The sequence below is a fragment of the Sinocyclocheilus grahami genome, unplaced genomic scaffold, assembly GCF_001515645.1.
Source record: "Sinocyclocheilus grahami isolate Dianchi unplaced genomic scaffold, SAMN03320097.WGS_v1.1 scaffold1032.1, whole genome shotgun sequence".
In the NCBI taxonomy this organism is placed as follows: Eukaryota; Metazoa; Chordata; class Actinopteri; order Cypriniformes; family Cyprinidae; genus Sinocyclocheilus; species Sinocyclocheilus grahami.
In genome coordinates, this window is record NW_015506211.1 from 707,478 (window position 1) to 719,937 (window position 12,460).

General features: G+C 37.7%; 1 pseudogene; it reads right to left on the minus strand.

The window, feature by feature from the left end:
* The window catches only part of LOC107565859 (tectonin beta-propeller repeat-containing protein 1-like), a 28,838-nt pseudogene extending 16,611 nt beyond the window's left edge, over window positions 1-12,227 (minus strand).
* Between the last annotated feature and the right edge of the window lie 233 nt (window positions 12,228-12,460).

The following is a 12,460-nucleotide window of genomic DNA, read 5'->3' on the forward strand; positions in this document are numbered from 1 at the left end:
TCTGTCCGAGTGTCTGTGTCTAGAGCACTGAGGGCAGGTGTGATGGATGGAGAGAGTGGCCCGGGATCTGACAGAATCAGAGAGAAAAGAGAGTATTTTCTAGAAAACAGCATACAGAAAATGTAGAATTTGTTTTACACCACCAACATCCCTGTCCAATTTGTACATTATTTTTCTGACATAACTGGAGGAGTAACATCTTACACAACCATTCAAACGTTCGGGGTCGAAAACAAAACGTCTAAAGAAGTCTCTAATCTCACCAAAGCTGCATTTATTCAGTCAAAAATACAGGAATTGTTACAATTAATTGTAGTAGTGTTTTCTATTGTAATATATTTTAAAGTGTAATTTATTGCTGTGATGCAAATCTGTATTTTCAGCATCATTCCTCCAGTCTTCTGTGTCACACGATCTTCAGAAATCAGTATAATATGCTGCTCAAGAAACATTTCTGATTAATATCAATGTTGAAAACAGATGTGCTGCTTCATTTTTTTGTGGAATTATTATTATTTGATGAATAGAAAGTTCATAAGAACAGCATTTATTTTAAGTAGAAATATTGTGTAAAAATGTATAAATCTTTATGTACTTTTGATCTATTTAATGGATCATTGAATCCTTGTATAAGTATTAATTTCTTTCAAAAAAAATAAAAAATGTATACTGACCCCAGTCATCTGAACAGTAGCGTACGTTGCCCTTGTCAAGCTCAATATTTCAACTCACAGAATATCAAAAAGAAAGAATATTCTTTTCTACAGATTTTAAATAATTGTAATAATACTGATTGTAAAAAAAATGTATGAAGTATGCTGATTTTTGCTAGTTAAGGCCATTGCTTACAACCCCAAAATATTATGAATATAATGAAGTCATTCAAATCAAAAGTCGAAAATCTTCCCATCTGCCGTAGCTTATAAATCTATTTCATGTTCATATTCAAATGTGGCATATGCTCATTTATTAGACACATGGAAACTAATGCTGTATGGCATCATCAACATTAAACCTAATATGACGTTTTGATGCGCCATTCTTGAATTTATACCACTGTGAAATTTAATTTAGTCCATCAGTTGTATTAACTACTTTTATGATCATAAATATATTATGCATTGTAATGCACTTTATAATGTATACTATGCTCTTATGAATAACTGTAACCACAGTTAATTGTTACACTGCAAATATTATAATGCATTTTAACTTTGGTTACAATTATTTGTGAAATGATATATTGTATTGCAATGTACATTATGAATACCTTCTCTAATGCATTACACATAAAGGCTTCAAGTAAGTTCCTTCGGTGATAGAATGAAAATGATACAGGATTGGAATGGCATGAGGGTGAGTAAATGATGAGCTATCGCTTTAGCTGTGTGCACCTGAGATGTTTAACCAGTCGACATGTGAGCTGGAATCGATGTCAAATCCTCCAGCGGTGACCCAGGCCCAGGGTGGCAGCTCCTCCTGCACTACTGTGTTCTGCAGCAGCTCAATGGGGTATGTGGCCACTGAGCCTTTCATCTCCTTCAGGTCAACATTGCTCCATGGTGTCTCGCTACCATCAGACGGGCTGCTCGGGCTCAGGATGGAGGAATCGGACTCTTGGCTCGTCACCTGGGCTCCCTCAGGTACACTGGGCGGGTTGTGTGTTGGAGCAAAAAGACACATGCATTATGACCTGAAGGCCTTTTACTTGCCAAAAAAAGTATGAACTATCAACCAGAAGGCTTGTAGTAGATTGTGTACAACAGGCAAAGTTTTGATCATATTGATAATTTAGTGCATCAAATACGATGCTCTAAAACTGACAAGCTTAAATGAACTGTTTACCTTTCACATCTCTAATATTTCTACTTTAAAGTCTTCTTTAAAAACTGTTTTATAGGTGTAACAAATCAAAATCTTTCCAAACACTCTCTGAAACCTATGTAAGTATGCCTCGTCAGGAGTCACTGCTCTGTGCGGTGTTTTTCAGCTACCTGGAATGATTTGAGCTTTGACTGCCATCAAGCTGAGCTGACACAGCCACCCATGACCTGCCAGTGACCTCTGTGGCTGTCACGCCATGACGGAAATACACGGTCCGGTCATCGCTGCCAACCCCCCATACCTGTGTCACAAACGAACACGCATTAAAATCAAAATACATTTTATATCGCACCAGCCACAGTCTCTCAGTTCTTACATACCTAGATATCAAAGCATATGTGTCAAAATAGATAATGTAACTTAACGGGACAAGCTTACCCTAGGTCAAGTATTTTCTCATGCATCTTCTGAATATCAAAAACAAAATATCACTAAAAAAATAACCTTCTTGTGCTTTGCAGCCTTTGTTTTACTGACTTCATCAATTTAATTCATCAAGTTAGCACACTGTGGTATGATCCTGAGACTTTAAGTGAAACTGGCAGCAGTTACGTGGGAAATCAGGTTTTGATTGGTGCCCTTGGTGAGATGAGATGTAGTCAAAGTAAAATACACTTTTTGTTCTTCATTTCTACATAAGATGTGTTAATCTACTTAGACTTTGGTTTAGCAAACATGGGGACATTTACAGTTGTGGTCAGAATTATTGGCCCCCTCGGTAAATATGAGCCTGTGAAAATAAATCTACATTGTTTATCCTTTTAATCCTTCAAAAGATTCAGAAAGATCTATGCAGATCTGTATGTATATCTTTTAACAACACAAGCAAAATTGCCACTGAACTCGACAGCCAGTGTTCATCATGCACTTTTGTTGTTTATGGAAAAAGTACAGCGTTGACATTTTGAAAATAATGCAAATTATTTGCAATCCAAAGGTCAAACGTGACCCTGGAGCACAAAACCAGTCATAAGGGTCAATTTTTCGAAATTGAGATTTTTACATCATGAATAAATGAATAAATAAGCTTTCCATTGATGTGTGGTTTGTTAGGATCGGACAATATTTGGCCGAGATACGACTATTTGAATATCTGGAATCTAAGGGTGCAAAAAAATCTAAATATTGAGAAAATCATCTTTAAAGTTGTTCAAATGAAGTTCTTAGCAATGCATATTACTAATCAAAAATTAAGTTTTGATATATTTACAGTAGGACATTTACTAAATATCTTCATGGAACATGATCTTTACTTAATATCCTAATGATTTTTGGCATAAAAGAAAAATCTATAATTGTGACTCATACAATGTATTGTTGGCTATTGCTACAAATATCCCCCAGCGACTTAACACTGCTTTTGTGCTCCAGGCTCACATATGAGTTTCAAGTGTGAATAGATTTTAATTTTAAAGCAAACTGGTAAATGCGCATGTGGGATTTTTTTTTTTACTTGCAAGCAATATATATTGGAATATAAACTACCACTCAAAATTTTGGGGTCAGTGAGATTTAAAAAAATATATATAATTACTTATAATCAGCATCAAATGCATTGAATTGATCAAAAGTGACAGTAAAAACATTTATCATGTTACTGTTCTGAGAGGGTTTGACTGGGTGTTACGCTTCTGGTCATCATCAGTCATTACACACAAATATCTGATCACAGGATGCTTGATTGACCTGTTATATCACAATCAAGCACTACAGACAGCCATACAATAATAAATCCTCCATATCAACTGCATCATAATGAAGCTGGCATCAGAAAATCAACATATTACGAGATGATCTTCTTTTTATGTGCTGACATAGTTCTCATAGAGAGGATATTGCTTCTGATTAAGCCAAATTGAGGAACAGGATCCAATATGAGCGTCGCAGCTGAGCTGAACACACAGATACACGGCCTGCGCGGTTAGCAATGAAATGTGAAGTATGGAATGGTGGAGAGTGGCCAAACTCAAATTAGACACTCCCATATGGCTGTGTGCGGGTGAAAGAACTGGAGGTGTATATATAAGGCTGGGCTGAGATGGAGGAGGCAGTGGGCAACAGGAAGAGCCAGATGGTCTAAGGGTCCAGTTACAGAGAGAGAAGAGATGCAGAGACAAGGTTTGCATCGCTTGCAAACTCCACACTGAAACTCTGCACTAGTAATCAACACCCGCGGACACCCGACTCCGCCAGACCATACATGCCTGTCCTGATGGGAGGGAGGGGCCTGTGTGAGCTGGTGAAGGTGATTGGACGATGAATGTGTGCATATAAACAAGGAAAGTGAATACAGTTAGCCTGCTGTGCAGGGTGCACATATTGGTCTGAGGATCTAATGATGGTTAATCCTCAAAGCTACATGTGAGAACAGGAGTGTAATTAGACCTGTCTACCGCAGATGGGTGTCCCTCAAGGACAAGTACTGGGACCACTAGAGTTGTCCACACAGGAGAAAATGATTATTTCACAAGATGAAATATGATATTTAGAAGCAGTGATTAAAGCATGGTGTAAGTACACTGAAACTATCCAGACTGATACATCACTTTTTAGTGGAGTTTGCTAAGGCAAAGATCACTATTATTGCTCGTACTTATGGCAAATGATTTGAACAAACCACAAAATCTAGCTATTAAACTTAACTCATCCAGCATTGTTTTGTGCTACAGACATGAATGATACCTCAACTCTTGCAGCTTGCTGGTGGTGCTACCTAGTGGAAAATAAAACACTTACTTTGAAGGACCTGAGCCATATCTAGAGACCAGAATATCAAATTTGGCAGTGGATATACTTGGGTCAGTAAGCAAACAACTTAGCAACCACCCAGAACACCTTAGCAACCTCTTAGTAATATACTAGCAACTCCCTGTAAAGCACCCACAAAAGTTTTATATTTTTGCAGCAGCTTTTGATATGTAAAGAATATAAGAAGTGGGTTTAATTAAACTGAATGTCACGAGCCGGGATTTGAACTCGGGACACTTATTTTGTTGTGCTGCCTAACATACTAAAGCACATGCAAAGTACTTGATTATAATTTAAACTGTGGTGTGTTATTTGATACTACATTTAAAGTGAATGTGTTTTAAATGTACTAAATGGCAACTTCATCATTACAAATGGGCAATTACATATATTTATATACATGACAAGTTTCAATAGACAAGTGACAAGTGTATTTTATTTGACCATAAACATGTTTCAGTGCATTCAGCAGTACATTTTAACCATATTTCAAAGACAATAGAAGTAATTATGAAATTATATTTAAAGTTGTACTTAAGTCCTGTTTGAGTGGGTCAACAAGTACCATACAGTTCAGCTAATTGCATTTAATTACAAGTTAACTGCATTAAATGAAAATGTGCTGTAGTTTAAATTTATATTAAGTGTCCAAAAACCTGTATATTCCTATATGAACTTTTCTTTTATATAAGACATTTTTTAACTATGCTAAAGTGTACTTATTTTTCACAAATGCAACTATGTTATTCAGATAATGTACAAATATAGTTTGTTCAGGAATAAAACTGTCATGTGCATCTCACCGAGCCTTAAATGGGTGGTTCAGTGGGTTTTTTCTAGGCTTGATTGTGTTTATGGGGTGCAGTCTAACATGTGTTAATGCTTCATTTTTTTTTTAAATCGCATTATTTTTCACATAATTTACCTTTATGTCTCTGTCCCTTCTCTGAGAAACACGCTGATCAATTTCCTGCTTTTAAGAAGCCCCGCCCTCAGAAATAGGCGATGGGCTCTGATTGGTTAGCTAGCCCAGTGTGTTGTGATTGGCTAAACCGCCTCTAGTGCGTGTCTAAGCGTCCCGCCCCTCACCTCAGCAGCATGTGCTCCAGTTGTATTGTAAACAACGGCATGTTAAAATCGCTTATCAGTTTGAGCCCGATTGAGAAGCAGAGGATAATATTGAAGAGGAGCGTGCAGAACCTGTGCAAGCACGGCTTTTAATGGTAGGCCTATGTTTTTGTTTGTTGTTGTCTCATACTTTAGATACGCTGTTATTTGTAAATGCTTCTGCTCATGTTAGCTTTTAATATACGGTTTTATCCTGTTTAAAGCTTTAATACAGTACAGCAACTGCACATGCGTCCATGTTTAACGCTTCTCATAGCTATGTGAAAATAAGTGTATAATTGGAACAGTTCATTGTTGGAGCTGAGCTGAATGAGAGAGAGAGAGAGAGAGAGAGAGATGCAGAGCAGGGCGACGCGAGGAACAGTATTAAGAACCGCTGCTTTAGAACATTGATTTTGAAACTTGAGAATCCATTAGAATCCTTAGAAGACAGAATCCTGATTCATATATGAACAGATTTTTACGTGCACCTCTAGTTTTCTCTTCCTCTTCTCTAAAGCAGTGCAGCATGGCCCCGCCCCCTTTGCTGCCTTTTCCCGAGGGCGGGGTTTATCTGGGTTTGTGATGTCACAGACCCGGGAAGTAACTCGTTGTAGTCCCTTACCAGCTGTTTTTGTAGGCATTAAACCGCCAGAATTTTAAAAGACGATATCTCCGTTTGCATTGAACTTTCAGCTTCGTAACTGCAGATATTGTTTATGCTCAAACAGGAACATTACACACTAACTAACGTTAAAAAAGTTAAATTGCAATCAACCACCCCTTTAAAACCTTTTAAAGAGGTGGTTCTCAACCCGTTTTTTAAGGCCAACAATACACTGTATGGGTCAAAATTATAGATTTTTCTTTTATGCCAAAAATCATTAGGATATTAAGTAAAGATCATGTTACATGAAGATATTTTGTAAATTTCCTACCGTAAATATATCAAAACTTAATGTTTGATTAGTAATATGCATTGTTAAGAACTTCATTTGAACAACTTTAAAGATGATTTTCTCAATATTTAGATTTTTTTGCACCCTCAGATTCCAGATTTTCAAATAGTTGTATCTCGGCCAAATATCTGATCCTAACAAACCATACATCAATGGAAAGCTTATTTATTCAGCTTTCAGATGATGTATAAATCTCAATTTCGAAAAATTGACCCTTTTGACTGGTTTTGTGCTCCAGGGTCACATATGATACCTCACTGATCTCACCTGGTCATTGGGCCCCACGCTGAGCATCAACATCTCTCCACCAATACTGATCCAGCCTGAGCCAGAGGGATTGTGGGAATTCACCCCCCTCCTGAACCAGACCTATCACAAACACATGGTTTACTGCATTGTCCAATCTATACACTGTGTACTGCCTTCATTTAAAAAAAAAAAAATACATGTGAAACTGAACTCATTATGCAAAACTCATAGCAGAATATTAATGTCAAGCAAAAGCATTGTACAGAGCATTTATAGAATAAATATAATCTTACTTTGTTGTCTTTAGTCACGGCCCAAACGACACTGATCCCCACTGTGACATGAACAGCTCCTTTCTGATTTGGAGGCTGCACTAACTCCCATGATGAGCCTGAAAACAAAAATAATATACTTCTAAAGTGTGAACTGAATGTAATGTTATGATGAGCTAAAATCCACTTGGTAACACTTTAGATCAGGGAACACTATTCACAATTAACTAGTTACTTATTAGCATGCATATCACTGGCATATTAGGTTGTTTATTAGTACTTATAAAGCACATATTAATGTCTTATTCTGCATGACCATATTCTAGATCCCTTAACCCTACCCCTTAACCACAGCTACCTTCTTTACTATCAATAAGCAGCAAATAGAAGTTTATTGAGGGGGAAAGTCTTAGTTAATAGTGAATGTGTGTTCCCTAATCTAAAGTGTTACCATATACTTTAATGTCATTTCTATTGAAACTTGTATTAAAAGCATCCAGTTAGGACACTTGCGTGAACTTGAGGAGAACTGACTTCACTAAAAATCACAAAAACACAGTGATTTCAGCAGCAAGCTCCAGTACTGACACCCTGTTATTCAATGCAATGGCATTCAGAAATGTTTAGTTGTGGTTCAAGTGACCACATGTTCTTTAGGGCCTCTGTATTTTCATACCTCTGTCATGCTATTGACATGACTGTGATCACAGTTTGACCATAAATAGCAGCGAAGTGTAAGTCATTCAAAACATGTACTGTATGTCCTGCATTACTGTATGTGTGAATTCAAAGGACAGGAATAAATCTGTCAGTGTCAGGCCTTCAGGGCAGTCTTTACTGATGCCAGTTCTGGCCAGCAGTTGTCCATCCCAGAGAACGACCCAATGCAGGTCTTTCGGCCCGGCGCTGACCTGCGCCACCTCTCGGGGAACCTGGACGGGTTCCCAGCGCGTCCCCTCTGGGTTCTGCTGTCTGATGCCTGTGCGGAACCACAGCTGTGTAGAGATACACACACACCTCAGATCTGTGTGTCGTCATGAAGAGTTTCTCAACACTTGATAAAAATGACAAAACATTCCGTGTGTGTTTAAATTAACCACTCGGCAGGGAAATTGTTCACATTCTTGTGAGCAAGTGGTTAACCCACAAGGAGCTCAAAATATCAAGCAGACATCACAGAACAGCAGTGCGCTCTGGTGGTCACAAGTCAGTGCTGCTACTGTTCATTTTTGTCAATTGAATAAAGCGGAGATAAAATAGCATAAGAAAATCATCTTTAAAGTTGTCCAAATGTAGTTCTTAGCAATGCTAATCAACAATGAAGTTTTGATATATTTACGGTAGGACATTTACAGAATATCTTCATGGAACATGATCTTTACTTAATATCCTAATGATTTTTGGCATAAAAGAGAAATGTATAATTGTGACCCATACAATGTATTGTTGGCTATTGCTACAAATATCCCCCAGCGACTTAACACTGCTTTTGTGCTGCAGGGTCACATATTTAAAAGTTTAAGTTTCAGTACTATAATTACTAAAACTAAGAATTAAATAGATATAAATTAAAGCTAAATAGAAATGACAAAAGCATCTAACAAAATTGCTAAACTAAAATTAAAATGCAAACTGAAAATATAAAAATAACAACTAATTCAAAATATTAATAAAGAACAGAGCAGCGGTGACAGAAATCTGTAATGCAACCACAGCTGCATCACTATCTTAACCTGCTTACCGGTTAAATGACTAGTTAAATACAGCTTAAGCTGTGAGATACGGTCAGTTATTATTATTATTATTATTATTTAGATTTGTCCCTCATAGTCTTCTATAATGCATTTTGTGTTCGCTTTTTGTTATTGACATGCGTTTTATTTATTTATATACACTACTGTTACAAAAGTTTGGAGTCAGTCTTTTATGTTCACCAAAGCTGGATTTATTTGATCCAAAATACGTTGTCACATAAAATACATATTGCAAATAAATAAGTGTTTTCTATTTTAATATATTTTAAAATGTAAATGTAATTTATGGCAAAGCTGTATTTTCAGCATCATTACTGCAGTCTTCAGTGTCACATGATCTTCAGAAATCAGTATAATATGCTGATATGCTGCTCAAGAAACATTTCTGATTATTATCAATGTTGAAAACAGTTGTGCTGCTTCATATTTTTGTGGAAACATGATTTTTCAAGACACTTTGATTAAAGTTCAAAATAACAGCATTTATAATATTATAAATGTATTTAAAGTTTTGATCAATGTCCTTGCTAAATAAAAAGTATTAATTTCTTAAAAAAAAAAATATATATATATATATATATATCAGCATGTGTGTAGCATATTTAAAGGTGACATATCATGAAAATCTGACTTCTCCATATTGTCAGTGCTATAATCAGGTCCCCGGTGCATCTATCAACCAAGCAAACGTGAAGAAGATGAACCCAGTAACTTTGTTTTGGGAAGCCTTTTTCTGCAAGCGTCTGAGAAAACCAGCGCGTCTGATTTCGCTCTCTTGGTGACGTGGCAAAGGGGTCTCATTATAATATCACCGCCCCTTAATCTGTAAGTTCACACCCACGGCGCCTTCATCAGCGACAACGGTGTAGCAGCTCTAATGCCATGGAGAAAGTTTGAGCGAAGCATGCTAACTGTTCTGTGTTTGGCTGCAGAGACGAGCACACAACACTGTTTAGAGTCCCAGCCTCAGAGACGACAGAGCAGTGCATTTATTGATTTATTTACTGTATATTGCTTCTGACACACAGATCTAAAATAAACATGTGATTTATTTCCCAGCAGTTTACCTTCACAGACATAACCCACTGTTTTTGTAACTCGTCTACTGATTGTTCTGGTTTTGTCTGTGAAGAATGTGGCAAAATCATCAGCTGTTATAGAAGTGGTAGGAGGTGGTGGAGGGGGACAGAGGAGAGAATTGAAAGTTTTGAAGAGATTACATGTGTCTGGAGCGCTGTTGATCTTGTTGTGGAAGTATGAAGATTTGGCAGTATGGACTTCAGCAGAGAAAGATACTCTACTTGTTGTGGATTCGTTTAAATACTCTACGGTCACTGTGGCCGCCTTCTAATTAGCACAGCCAATAGTCTATAGCAGGGCAATTCCTCCAATCGAAACTACATACTGAAACTATACTGCAATACTGAGTATAAGAGACAGGCCCGAAAAACAGCGTGTTTCTGCTTCCACTCAAAATAGGCATTTTCAAAATTATATTATAAATTATCTGTGGAGAATTTTGAGCTGAAACTTCACAGACACATTCTGGGGACACCAGAGACTTATATTACATATTGTAGAAAGGGGCATAATACGTCTCCTTTAAGTGAATTATATTCTGTGGTAATTGACAACATGGGACATGCGATGCATATCTGATGACTGACCTTCCCTTGCTGGGACACGGCCCACAGGGAAATGTGCTTCTCAGGGCTGTCACTCATCTCCCAGCCTCCACAGCTGATGTCAATGTAGGGCTCAGGAGGAGGTCTGGCTCTGTCCAAAGGCACCTGCACCAAAAACACACATAACATGAATGACTCTACATCTGTGGACAATAGCTTATAGGAGTAAAGTATGAAGCAGGGGAGTCAAATTCTGCTCCTGGAGGGCCGGTGTCCTGCAGAGTTTAGCTCCAACAATAATTAACCACACCTGAACCAGCTAACCGAGGACTTGAAGACTACTAGAAACTTCCAGGCAGGTGTTTTGAACTCTGCAGAACACCCCCCCCCCCCTTCATTTTACCGTGATGATACCTTGGCCCATGATCCCAGTGCTTTATATCTCCTGTAGCGAAGCCATCACCTGCGACGGACACATGAATTCCACTTCTTCTCTTTGGTGAAGGTGGTAGGGAAGTCCACTGTGTACTTCCACCCCTGAAAGCACAGCAAACAGCATCACACACAGTCATTCTGATTATGATTTCAAATTTTTGTTTTATGGCTTTTTATGAATCATTATTTGCGACCCTGGACCTCTAAACCAGTCATAAGGGTCAATTTTTCGAAATTGAGATTTATACATAATCTGAAAGCTGAATAAATGAGCTTTCCATTGATGTATGGTTTGTTAGGAGAGGACAATATTTGGCCGAGATACAACTATTTGAAAATCTGGAATCTGAGGGTGCAAAAAAATCTAAATATTGAGAAAATCATCTTTAAAGTTGTTCAAATGAAGTTCTTAGCAATGCATATTACTAATCAAAAATTAAGTTTTAATATATTTACAGTAGGAAATTTACAAAATATCTTCATGGAACATGATCTTTACTTAATATCCTAATGATTTTTGGCATAAAAGAAAATAATGCAATGTATTGTTGGCTATTGCTACAAATATACCCCAGCGACTTAAGACTGCTTTTGTGCTCCAGGCTCACATATATTAAATGACAAAGACATTATAGTCATAAGGTAGCTGGACACCAGTTGGTCAACTTGCATCTGTCTGACTGGATTCGTTATTATTCTCTACTTAATTTCGTTTATGTTTTTGCACATTGCTATTGTTGTCACAATGCTTTATGTTTAGAAAAGAAAACATGAGGAATTTAAATCCCGACACTCGGGCGCGTTATATTCTGTGCAAAGACTCATAAACTCACCTACTGTGTAGACTAATGATTGTGAAGCGAGTCTTCAAATACAGGAACCAGTCAGATGCACTTCCAGATGATTGCATTTAATTTCTCTTATTTTATTTACATTTCTCGAGAACAAGGAAAAGTGTTGTTAGCAAGGGTCTGATCTTCCTGAGGTTATAGTGCATGATCGTGCTGTTTTTGCAACATGACCTTTAAAGGTCAGCTGATCATCAAGGATCATTCCAAGATTCCTGGCCAAACTCAATGGGATTATTGTTGATGAGCCCAGTTGGATGGTAAACTGGTGCTGTACTGATGGGGTGGCTGGGAAGATGAGAAGCTCTGTCTTTGCCAGTTTGAGCTGCGGGTGATGTTCCCTCATCCATGCTGAGATGTCCGTCAGGCAGTCTGAGACCCAAGTAGGCACTGGTTGAAATGAGAGATAGAGCTGCATGTCATCAGTATAGCAATGGTACGAAAAAGCCATGTGCCTGAATGACGGGTACAGGTGATGTAGTGTGTATAGAAAAGAGGAGGGGTCCAAGAACGGATCCTTGAGGAACCCCAGTGACCAGTTGATGTGATTTGGATCCCTCTCCTCCCCAAGACACCCTG